At 36.2% G+C, this 12,348-nt stretch overlaps 1 long non-coding RNA gene across 1 annotated transcript in view; it reads right to left on the bottom strand.

Moving 5' to 3' along the window:
• Positions 1 to 4,147: 4,147 nt before the first annotated feature.
• The window catches only part of LOC115941991 (uncharacterized), a 28,739-nt gene continuing 20,538 nt past the window's right edge, over positions 4,148 to 12,348 (bottom strand). The window contains exons 5-6 of the long non-coding RNA XR_004076639.2: positions 8,993 to 9,047; positions 4,148 to 4,806 (exon numbers count right to left, since the gene is read on the bottom strand). This is a non-coding gene — a long non-coding RNA (uncharacterized LOC115941991). The remainder of the gene's footprint in view (positions 4,807 to 8,992; positions 9,048 to 12,348) is intronic.

Genomic DNA, 12,348 nt, shown 5'->3' with positions numbered 1-12,348 from the left:
TGTGTTTTTAAAAGTAGATAATTGAGCCAAGAGGGAAGAAAAGGAAATTCTCTGGTAGCTGGAGTTATAAGGTTGGGCTGATGCAACCAGCACCTAGAATGGGGGTTGTGGTATAAACCTCACATGGAGACAAAAGACATGGCCTTGGGTCCACTCAAGATGAATATCTGGAATTAAGAGGGTGGATTAAGGAAAAGCTCTTGCAAAGTTGCTTAGTCCACAAAAGTGACACTAACAAGAATTCCAACAAGGAAAAAGAGCAAGGCATTTTGTAATATTCAAGGCTCTGAATCTGAAAGAAGAAGAAACATGTCTTCTGAGAAATTAAACCAAGCCTGAGTGTAGGATTGAATTATATAGTAGTCTTATAGCACAAGAATTCTTAGCTGACACACTAACTAAAAGTTGGGCAAGAAAGAACAAATTTGTTCAAGGCCCATGAAAATTTTGGGACCCATGCAGAACCAAAAATTAATCCACATATTGGGACAAATCCATAATCTAGGGTACCTAGGACTCCCACAGAAAGGACCATCACTGCTTAAGATGAGCTCACAATAAAAGATGAGCTCAAAATAAAAACTTACAAACCATGTGAGGAAATGAGGATGAATCAAAAGACTCGATAATCAACAAAATCATAGACCTATCAATAATTGAACACTGTGAAAGGGACTAGAAATGTTACTATGTTTAAAATGATTAAAGACATAAAAGAAGGAATTGAAATAATGGAACAAGAGGACAATATGAACAGAGAATAAGCAGATTTGAACCAGGACCAAATTTTACTCTTGGAAATAAAAGATTAATTCATTCAAATTAAAAACTCAATGAATAAATCATCACGTAAAACAGTCAACTGAAAAATAGATCTGAATAAACCACCTGTAATGCAACACAGAGATAACATGATGGAAATATAAAAGAGAATTTATGAGACATTGAAGACAGAATGAGAAGTTGTGTGTGTTTTTTTTTAATTTTATTTATTCACAGAGAGAGGGAGCATGAGTAGGGGGAGAGGCAGAGGGAGATGGAGAGGCAGAAGTAGACTCCCCACTGAGCCAGGAGCCCCATGCGGAGCTCGATCCCAGGACCTCGGAATCATGACCTGAGCCGAAGGAAGACACTTAACCATCTGAGCCACCCAGGTGCCCCCAAAATGAGAAGTTCTAATACATACTTCTAAGAGGCATTCCAGAAAGAAATTTGTGGAGACATTATGAGAGATAAGGGGAGAAGAAAAATACTGTTACAATTCACATGTTGTACGGTTGTTTTATGTAGAAAACCTAAAATTATCCACACAGAAAGTATTAGCATTGGTAAGAGTGTAGCAATATAGACGTAAAATCAATACACATTTTTTCTGGAAATTTGTTTGTTTTCTTTTACATTTTCAATTTAATCAGCATAAAGTTAATGAAAAGCATCTCCTTATCTTTTCTGCCTCTGTTACATCTAAACTTATGACACCTTTATCAATTTAATGAAATTTATCTGTGCTTTTTCTCTTGAGTAGTCACACCAGAGTTTATCTACTTTGTTAATTTTTTCAAAGAACAATATTTTGGCTTCCTTGAGCCTATTATTTAATACGATTTCGATTTAATTGGTCTATTATTTATATGATGGTTATTTAATTGGTTTCAGCTCTTTATAGTGCTTTTTATTCTACTTCCTTTGTGTGTGTGTTTTTTCTATTATTCTTCTTTAACTTTCAAACTTGGAAACACAGCTATTTAATATTCAACCTTTAAGTATTGAGGCTATATATTTTTCTCAGAGTACCGTTTTCCTGTATCTAACAATATATCTTGTATAACAAGTGAGATAGGAGAAAAGAAGATATACACATAAAAACAAGCACTGATAAGATACATAAGATAATTAGAACTTATACCCCTTCATCATATCATATACAAAAATCAACTCTAGATGAATTAATGAACTACATACAAAATACAAAACTATAAATATGGGAGAATACTTTTATAATCTCAGGGATATAAACATTTTCTTACACAAGAAATAAAAACTGAAAACCAGAGAGGAAAAATTGACAAATTTGGCTACATTAAAAATAACAATATCCATTTTATCAAAAGCCACCATAATGAGAACGAAGTGATCAGCCACAGACTGGAAGGAGACACGCTAAATATATTTTTATATACAACATATACTTGCTAAATATATAACTGTCAAGGGATTCGTATCCTGACTATGTAAAGAATTCTTATAAATCAATAAGCAAAAAACAAACCAATTTTTTAAAAAGGACCAAAGGAATTACACAAGTATTTTATAAAAAATATAAATGGCCAATAAACATATAAAATGTCCCTCAGTCTCATTACCAATCAGAAAAATACAAGTTAATTCTACTATGAAAAACCATTACATATCCATAAAATTGGCAAATATTCAAGTCTAAAACTATCATGCATCCAGCAGCGATGTGCAGCAAGGCAATTTGTCATATAGTACTGATGGGAATGTAAATTAGTACAGTCATTTTGGAAACAGATTTTGCTTTATTAAGATGTCTATACTCTATGACCTAGCAATTCCACTCCTAAGTATAAACTCTAGAGAAACTATCGATCACCAAGAGGCATTTATGCAAATGTTTAAAGTAGCATTACCCCTACTAGTAAAAAACTAGAAATAAGCCAATGTCCAGTAACAGTAAAATGGGTAAAACGTGGGTGATGGAATACAATACAGTAATGATTAGGAATAAATTATAGCTATACTCAACAACATAGTAGAATCTAGGAACATAATTTTGAGTGGAAAAAACAAATTTGAAAAATATATACACCATTAGTCAACTGGTAAAAAAGTTTTAAAACGTGTAACAATTAACTTTTCTTGTGAAACTACAAAGAAAACAAAGAAATGATAAATCTTAAATTTAGGATAATAGTGGTCTCTGACAGGAGAGGAAATAAGTAGAGTCATTAACAGACATTCATGGGAAGAATTACTAAAAGATGTACTTGAGCAAGAAGGAAAATGGACCCAGAAAAAAGATGTGAGAGGGCGCCTGGGTGGCTCAGTTGGTTAAGCGACTGCCTTCGGCTCAGGTCATGATCCTGGAGTCCTGGGATCGAGTCCCGCATCGGGCTCCCTGCTCAGCCGGGAGTCTGTTTCGCCCTCTAACCCTCCCCCCTCTCATGTGCTCTCTCTCTCTCTCACTCTCTCAAATAAATGAATAAATAAAATCTTTAAAAAAAAAAAAGATGTGAGAAACACGGAGGAGAAGTAAGCAAAGAAACTGGCAAACCTTCTTATAAAACTAAAAACAGGTGGGGGCGCCTGGGTGGCTCTGTTGGTTAAGTGTCCAATTCTTGATTTTGGTTTAGGTCATGATCTCAGGATCGTGAGATCGAGCCCGGCGTCAGGCTCTGCACTGGGTGTGGAGCCTGCTTATGATTCTCTCTCTCAAAAAAAAAAAAATTCTCTCTCTCTCCCTCTCCTTCTGCCCCCCCACTAATAATAATAATAATAATAATAAATAAACAGAGGTGGATCCATGTTTTGTGGGACCTAAAGCTTGCATAATTTGGGGAACCCATTTTAAGAAAAGAATATTAAAGGATTAATAGAAAATTAGGTACAAAAGTTTACATTTCCAGGATGCCTGGCTGGCTGGGTCGGTGGAACATCTGACTCTTGATCTTAGGGTTATGAGTTCCAGCCCCACATTGGGTGTAGAGATTACTTAAAATAAAATCTTAAAAAAAAAAAAGTTTACATTTCCTTAGAAAGAGAACAGAAATCACAACAAATAAAAATTTAAGTGGCAGAACATAGGGGGAAGAAAAAAAGGCAGGCAAACCATAAAACACTCTTGGCTATAGAGAACAAACTGAGGGCTGCTGGAGGGGATGTGGGTGGGGGATGGGCTAAATGGGTGATGGGGATTAAGGAGGGCACTTGTGATGAGCACTGAATATTGTATGTAAGTGATGAATCACTAAATTCTACACCTGAAACTAAAATTATGATGTATTTTAATATTACCCTGTATGCTAACTGGAATTTAAATAAAAACTTGAAACTAAAAAATAAGTAAAAAAAAAATAAATAAATAGATTGCAGCTAAATGCTACAAAAACTCACAAACCCAGGAATGTAATGCAATCTTTAATTAATTTTATTATAATTTCACCCCCTCTATAATACATTTCATTCCCTACATTCTTCGACTGCATACCCTTTGCGCATCTCTTAATGCGATAATGACTTTTAAATATTGTCCTATATAAAGAGGTAGAAAGACACATCAGTCTTCTAACACAGTTGGTCAAAAGTTGTTCTTTTTTTAAAAAAAAAATCAGTCGTAGTTTAGAAAACTTTATTTTAGCTTCCCATTCATTACTGGTAGTGGAGGGAGGCTTCGGATAACCCCAGCGCTCTGATCTCACTGTCATGCCAAGCTGATGAGGTCGGCCGGCTTTCACCACACCGAGGACCCCTCCCAGCCCTACCTAGCTGGGGAGGCTCTCAGCGGGGGCTGTGCCAAGTCACGTGACCCTCAAGCTAAGAGGCGAGCAGTGTCTCAATCAGATTCTTGTCACTGAGGAAGATGCTGATGCTCCATGGAATCCTCGGAGTGCAGGCTGTCACCGGGGACTCTTGTCCGAGGCCCACCCCCTTCTCCTGCAGCTCCAAGACCACCACCAGGATAAGAAAAACGACCTCCAGACTAGCAGGACTCCATTCCTCCGCTGTCTTGGAGTGCAGCTGCTTGCTGGTACCAGAGCCAGGGGAGGGTCTATCAAGTTCAGGGCGCTGCAGCTGAAACATTAGCTTCACGTAAACAGCATGTAGCAGGAACGATCGAAAACAATATTAACAAGAACAGCAGTAATAGTCATAATTCTTAGAGGAACGATTACTTCCCACTCATATATCCATGGAAAGGAGAAGTTCTCTTATCTCCACAAGTGATAATATAAGAATACTCATAACTTCTTTCTGCTTCCTTAACCATTCCACCCAAAGGCAAGAGAATGGGAAAGTTTAGGAGGCACACCTCACCATGCTTGGCTCAGCCCTGCTATTCTCTCTCCTTTCGGATCTGCTGCCTCCACAGAAGGAGCATTCTGGTCTGCCTGGGTCCAGGTGGTGAATGACCAACCTTATTAGGGAGACCTGCTGTTGTCTTGCTGTGCCATCAGGAGCTAAGTCCATTTAATTCAGGAATAAAGTATCAGCAAGCCCATCTGGCCACAGATCTAAAATCACTTTGTCCGATCAGCTTTATCTGAAATAAAACTAATATTGTATTTTGATGTCCCACCTCTAATTCCTGCCTTTCTTCCCCTCGTTCTCCATATTGGTTCTGAATTTCAGAGAGGAAGGGAAGAACTATGTACGGGATACCTTACAACCCTGGTAATAAAGACCAATTTGGGGACACTTTTAAAAACAGGTGAAACTAATAAACTAGACAACAGTAACACGGGAGAAGAGAGAACAGAGCTATTGATTAAATCTAGTCTTAAGTCGAATGCAGCATACTCAAAATTTAAGGGTAACCTCTAATATAAATAGAATCTATATCTTCCAGAATGTTGAAGAAGGAAAAAGGTAACAAAATCAATCCAATCAGAATCAGAAAAAACCCAAATAACAAGAAAAACAATGGTAAATAGAACACATAAAATGGTAGAAATAAATCCAACTATCAGCAGTCCTAATGAATGTAAACATCGAATTCAGCTGTTAAAAAGCAGAAATTATCTGAATTGAAATACAAATTCTGTATGTCTGACTTTGCAAACAGAAAAGATTTGAAGTAAAATTATGGAAAAAAATACCAAATACTAAACAAATGAAGGTAGAAAAGCAATACTAATCAGATGAAATAGAATTTAAGGCAATAGGGGCGCTGGCTGGCTCAGTAGGTAGAGCATGTGACTCTTGATCTCAGGGTTTGTAAGTTCGAGCCCCACATTGTGTGTAGAGATTACTTAAAAATAAAATCTTTAATAAAAAAGAATTTAAGGCAATAATATTAGGTATTAAAAAGGACGACCATTGGGGTGCCTGGCTAGCTCAGTTGGTAGAGCATGGGACTCTTGATCTCAGGGTCGTGAGTTCAAGTCCCAACATTGGGCATAGAGGCTACTTAAAAAAAGGGGGGGCTATCATTTAACAATAAAAAGAATAATTACCAAAAAATTATAATAATCCTGACTTGCATGCACCCAAAAATATAGCCTTAAAATATATATAAAGGTAAATAATGATATATATACTAAAGGAATTATTAAATCCCCCCATCATGATAGGTACTTTTTAAAAAGATTTTATTTACTCATTTGTGTGAGAGAGAGAGACAGCACAAGCAGGGGGGCAGAGGGAGAAGCAGAGTCCCCGCTGAGCAGGGAGCCTGACCCGGGGCTCCATGCCAAGACCCCAAGATCATGACCTGAGCATGGTAGGTATTTTTAACACATCTCTCAGAAACTGATATAGAAAGCTTATAAATAATTAGGAAATATAAAATGTTTCGAACAACACAATTAATAAGCTTGCTCTAACGAACGTATACAGAAACCTGCCCCCAGTAATTAGGGAAAACAGATAATTACTAGAGAGTGACACAATCCAGTCACAACAAATACCAAAGAATTCATTTCATACACAGCACATTTCATATCACAATGCAATATCATCAGAAATTTAAAAGCCAACAAAGTAATTTAGAAATTCTATCACTTTAAAAACTAAAAAAGCATTTTAAGACAGACTGATCGATCAATCAATAGATAAAATATATGAAAGGGCAACTAGATAGATAGAGAAGAGATGATAGGATCATACCATAAAAACAATTTCATGAACTGGTTTGTCATTTAATAATACATTGGGCATCTCTTTCCATGTTAGTAACTGTAGATCCGTACCATCATTTTAATAATGACAGAGTATTTTGCTGTCTGAATGAACCATAACTTATTTGTTGTTGAACCATTTATGAGTCAACATTTTGGTTATGTGGCCGAGACTGCAGCTTGTCCCTTAAACCCCTTTCTCGTCTTTTTCCTTTGTAACGAGACTCCTAGTTTTTTTAGCTGGCAGGTGCTGTCTGGCATAGAGACTTATTTTCCAGTTTGCTTTGCTGTTAGGTGTGGCCATGTGACCAAACTGAAGTGTCATATTCAAGTTTTAGGATGTATCCTCAAAAAGAAGAACTGTGCCTTTCTTCCTTCATATCTTCCTAGTGTTATCTCCATGCACTACTTCCTGTGTGTATGGATGAAACACTTGGAGGTCAATTAGGTATCTTGGACCACAAGGTAGAATCCTCATGTTTATGAGGATGTAGACACAAGATAGAATGAACCTGCATCACTGTTAATCATGGAGTTGCAATATCATGGAGTTGCAATGTGGATTGCTTATCTCAAGACTTTCATTTGCATGGCAAGAAAATAAGTATCTACCTTATTTAAGCTTTATTATTTGGGATTTTCCTGAATAACATGTTTTCCCAAATATTTTGCTGTAATGATCAGCTGCTATAAACATTCATTTGTGCCTATATTTCCCTACTTCTTCTAATGGAATGCATAAGTCATGGGATATATCCTTGTATCTGTTTTTTTAAAGATCTTATTTATTTATTTGAGAGAGAGAGAGCATGGGCGGAGGGGCAGAGGGAGAGAAGGAATCTCAAGCAGACCCCTTTCTGAGCATGGAGCCAGACGTGGGGCTTGATCTCACCACCCTGAGATCATGACCTGAGTCTAAATCAAGAGTTGGATGCTTAACTGACTGAGCCAACCAAGCGCCCAGGATATATCCTATTAAAGGTTTTTCAGATGTATTGCCAAATTCCACTCATTTTCACTTTGCCAATCAGATGGGCCAAAAATATGATTGCACTTTTTGGATTACTGAAATGGTTAAACATTTTTTAAAAATTGTTTGCCATTTGTGTTTATTCTATGTTGCTTTTGTAAGTTCCTTACCCATTTTTCTATCAAAGCATTCTTTTTCTTACGGATTTTAGAAGACTATATATTGAGTATTTAATCCTTTGTCTGTCTTACATATTAAAAATATTTTTTTCAGTCAGTTCATTGTTGTTAAACATTGATTGTGGTATTTTTATGTGGAATTTTTAAAGTTTATCAGGACTTTACTTTCTTTATCAGAACTTTAAGTTCTCTCTTCTTACAGACTATAGAAATATTTGCCTATGATATACTTTTGTGTGTTGTTTTATTTTTATTTGACTTATTTAGAAATTATTACTCCATTTGACATTTATTTTGTTATATTGTAGGGATCCAAATTTTTATTTCCCCAAGTGATTAACCAAACATTTCACCTTTTATTAAATAGGTCATCCTTTATCTCCTGATACAAAATGCCATCTCTAGGAAAAACTAAATTCTCCTTACATACAAGGATCACTTTTGAACTTTCAGTTATGTTCTATTAATATATATATATCTATTTCTCTATCAGGGCCATAACTTTATTCTAGCTTTTAAATATTTGTATAATAGTTGATATGGTATCTTCCTCCTAATAATTTTTTTTAATTTCTCAAAATGAACTTTATGCTTTTTTTTTATGTTCTGACAAAAAACAAAAGACAAATTCTACTAAATTGGGACTTATATTTGAATTTCATCATAGTTTTAGACTGATTTGCAATTATTTGACCCTTTTTCATTATAGACTCATCAATGATATTGATATGACCCACCAATATATTTTTTTATTTTCAAATGAAATCACTTTGATCTTCTTCTGAGTTGTTATCAGACCCTCGAAATTAAGTAGGTCATGAAGCGTCTTGTATGAATAAAAAAGTCGTAAAAGCAGCCTTTGCCTCCAACGTGCTAATATTCCACTAAAGATCATTAAGATTGCATTGAATTGACATGAAGTCATGTAAAACAGAAATAAAACTCTCCATAACTTTATGATTATAAATACACCATCCGGTACTTACATCTTGCAAAGCTGGCTGGAATGACAAATGACAGCCAGAGCAGAGTGGGATTGATCTGGAATGGTAAAGCAGAGGGTAAAAAGCATTGCAGATGGCAGAAGTAGCATTTGGAGGGGGCAAGGCAAATTATGAGGCAGATTCACATGTGTTCTAGGCTAGCAAAGATAATAAGAATGTACAATAATTTTTAAAAAGGGAAATTAGGGAGAAGGGACCAATTGTTAGAAAACCTTTCAACATGGATCAGCAATATGGATTTTACAAGAGCAAAAATTTTGACTTATTATAGCTTCTGAGAATGGGTCTGAAAAATCAAAATGGTGCTTAAGAAAGATCATTCTTGCCGCAACGAGCACACGAGTGTGGAGTAAGAAGGTGATTAACAGACTGTTAAGGGAAGTGGCACAATAATTTACTTTGGAATATAATTTATTTACTCGGTAATTTTTACTCATTATGTGCCTAGCTTTGCGTTAGCATTAAAATGACTTTGTTTGCACCCCAACATCTATTTTTACAAGGCCTTCTTAACAGATGTCTAATAACACCACTTACGAAGAGGGAGACATTCCCCAGGTACTTCTGTACTTTGTTCAACAGAAATTTAACTGCCCAGGTGGAGGTGTGATTGATGTTATTCAATGATTAATGCAGCAAACTACCTACTTTATCCTCTGCAGCAGAAATCTCCATTTAACCCCTTGGGATAGGTAAGTGCTTCATTTCTTAAGAAACTACAGTGAGATTAGGAAGAAGGGAAGGCTTCACAAAGCAATTAGGACGAGGGCAGTTGAATCCACCCTCCTCCTTATTGAAAAGCAGCTTTGACCAAGATATTACCTCCTGAAATAAACTTTAACCTCCAAAGGAGTTTGCAAGAAAATTTGAAGGAATATAAGAGGAATACATAAAACAGCCTTTAGGACAACGTTTCTGTTTTTTTTGTTTGTTTGTTTCTTTCTTTCAGTGCCTTGAGTCCAAGAGCAGAAAATCTCCCTGAAATAAGCATTTCTAAGTGCATCAGAGTTGCTTTCCAGTCTGCAAAAGCCACTTTCCTGTAGCATGAATATTTTATTTTTTTTCTTATCATGTAACTGACATCTACATGATGGGAAGCAAAATACTTTTGGTTCTTGTTGTCGCTGCTATTTACTGGATCCATCCTACAAAAGAGAGCTTCAAAATAGGAGCCTCCTCTTGTGCCTTTAATTCCTCTCCACTTCCCCTTCGTCTTAATTAACAGCAGCAAAATGAGACAGTATGAGAAAAGATGAAAAAGTGCTGCATGTACGTATGGGTTTGTTTTGGGGGGTTTTGTTTTGGAAATGCATATTTAACTTTTGCTTTTAAAACCCACTTCCCGGGGCGCCTGGGTGGCTCAGTTGGTTAAGCGACTGCCTTCGGCTCAGGTCATGATCCTGGAGTCCCAGGATCGAGTCCCGCATCGGGCTCCCTGCTCGGCAGGGAGTCTGCTTCTCCCTCTGACCCTCCTCCCTCTCACGCTCTCTGTCTCTCATTCTCTCTCTCGCAAATAAATAAAATCTTTAAAACAAACAAACAAACAAAAAAAAACCCACTTCCCCCTCAGACCTGGTGTGCCCAACCATGTCCCTAAGCATCTTCTTCTGACCTCAGGGGCACCTTCATCTCCTTAGTAACTTTTAAGGAAGAGTCTCCCCACTAGGAAATTCATGGGGGAGAAAAGAGAAACAGGGACTGATGATATTCCTAATCCTGTTTCTGTTCTTGTAAAAAGCCCAGTCTGTTGTGGTTCCCAGAAGATTTAGGAACATTGAAACAAAATATTTAATTAAAGTAAAAATTATTTTCCCCATTAGCTATACATTTTTATATAAATAATAAATGTTCATGACAACAACCAACCAAACAAAAGAATAAACAAAACAGGGCAAAAGCGAAACGAAGAAGAAAGAAAGAAAAGCAAAGAAATGGTATGGGACAGAATAATATATGAATAAAAAGTCCTTCTACTCTCCCACTTCCCTGTGGTTTTTCCGGAGCATATACATAAAATATTTATTTTAGACCAGTGGGATTATGTTATATATGTTCTCTAACTTGCCTTTTTTTTGCACAAAACAATTTATCTTGGACTTCTTCCTAGTAGCATATATAACTCTTTCTTTCCTATGAACATTTGCAGGCAAGCATAGATGTGCCCTAACATATGAAAGAACCAGATTCTTATGGACAGATCTTTGGTGGGTATTTGGCTATTTACAAATAATATGACAACGATTATTCTTCTCTTAAAGATTTTATTTATTTGTTTGTCAGAGAGAGAGAAAGATAGCACAAGCAGGGGGAGCGGCTGAGGGAGAAGCGGGCTCCCCACTGAGCAAGGAGCCCAATGCAGGACTCAATTGGTATCATGACCTGAGCCGAAGGGAGACGCCCAACTGACTGAGCCACCCAGGCGTCCCGACAATGATTATTCTTGTTCACATGTGTAAAAAAACTATAAATGTCTAAATGGAATTGGAAGATCAAAAGATGTGTAATTTACATTTAAAAGTAAAATTTACATGTTAACATTTAATACATCCTGCCAAATCGCTCTCGAAAAAGGTTGTATCAATTTACACTCCTACTGATGGTACCTGAGACTGCAGATGTCTCATGCCCAAAACAAATATTTTCATCCCTGGCAATATGAAAGAAAAAAATCACTTCTCAGTTTTAGAAGTTTTCATTTCTTCAATTATAACTGAGCTTGAACTTTGTATATATTTATCAATCAGTTTTTTCACTGCAAATAAACTGTTCATTGTTTTTAAATTGACTTGTTTACCTTTGTATCGATATGTAAGAACATTTAGCATTAAGGAAATTAACACCTTGTCATATGTATTAAAATGTTTTTCCAAGACTGTGTAATAAACATTCTACTTTAAAAAGATATTCCAAGTTTTACAAGCAGACGCCTTATCCAGGGCAAGTTTGATTTAAAATCATTTCTATTTAACTCTCCCACTAGGGAAACTGTATTTAATCATTTTTTTCCAAAGAAAGTGCATTCTCCTGTTTGATTTAATCTTAAAATAGTTGTTTGATGTAACTTTAATAAAGTCATTATCTCAAAGATAGATTTATGTTTCAGAAAGAAGCAAAAATTAGGAAAGAACAATGAAAAGTCAAAGAATAACGATGACCATCTTCATGTCTAATGAAATCTTTTTTTCTTTTTTTTAAGATTTACTTATTTATTTTAGAGAGAGAGAGAGCACAAACAGGAGGGGCAGAGAGAGGGAGAATCTCAAGCAGACTCCACGCTGTGTGGGGAGCCTAACTTGGGCTCGATCCCACTACCCTGAGATCAGGACCTAAGCTAAAAC

Source organism: Leptonychotes weddellii, chromosome 8 (assembly GCF_054177405.1).
Source record: "Leptonychotes weddellii isolate Sample4059 chromosome 8, ASM5417740v2, whole genome shotgun sequence".
NCBI classification, from domain to species: Eukaryota; Metazoa; Chordata; class Mammalia; order Carnivora; family Phocidae; genus Leptonychotes; species Leptonychotes weddellii.
Note: the sequence above shows the minus strand (reverse complement) of the source record. Positions and strands in the feature narration are given on the sequence as shown.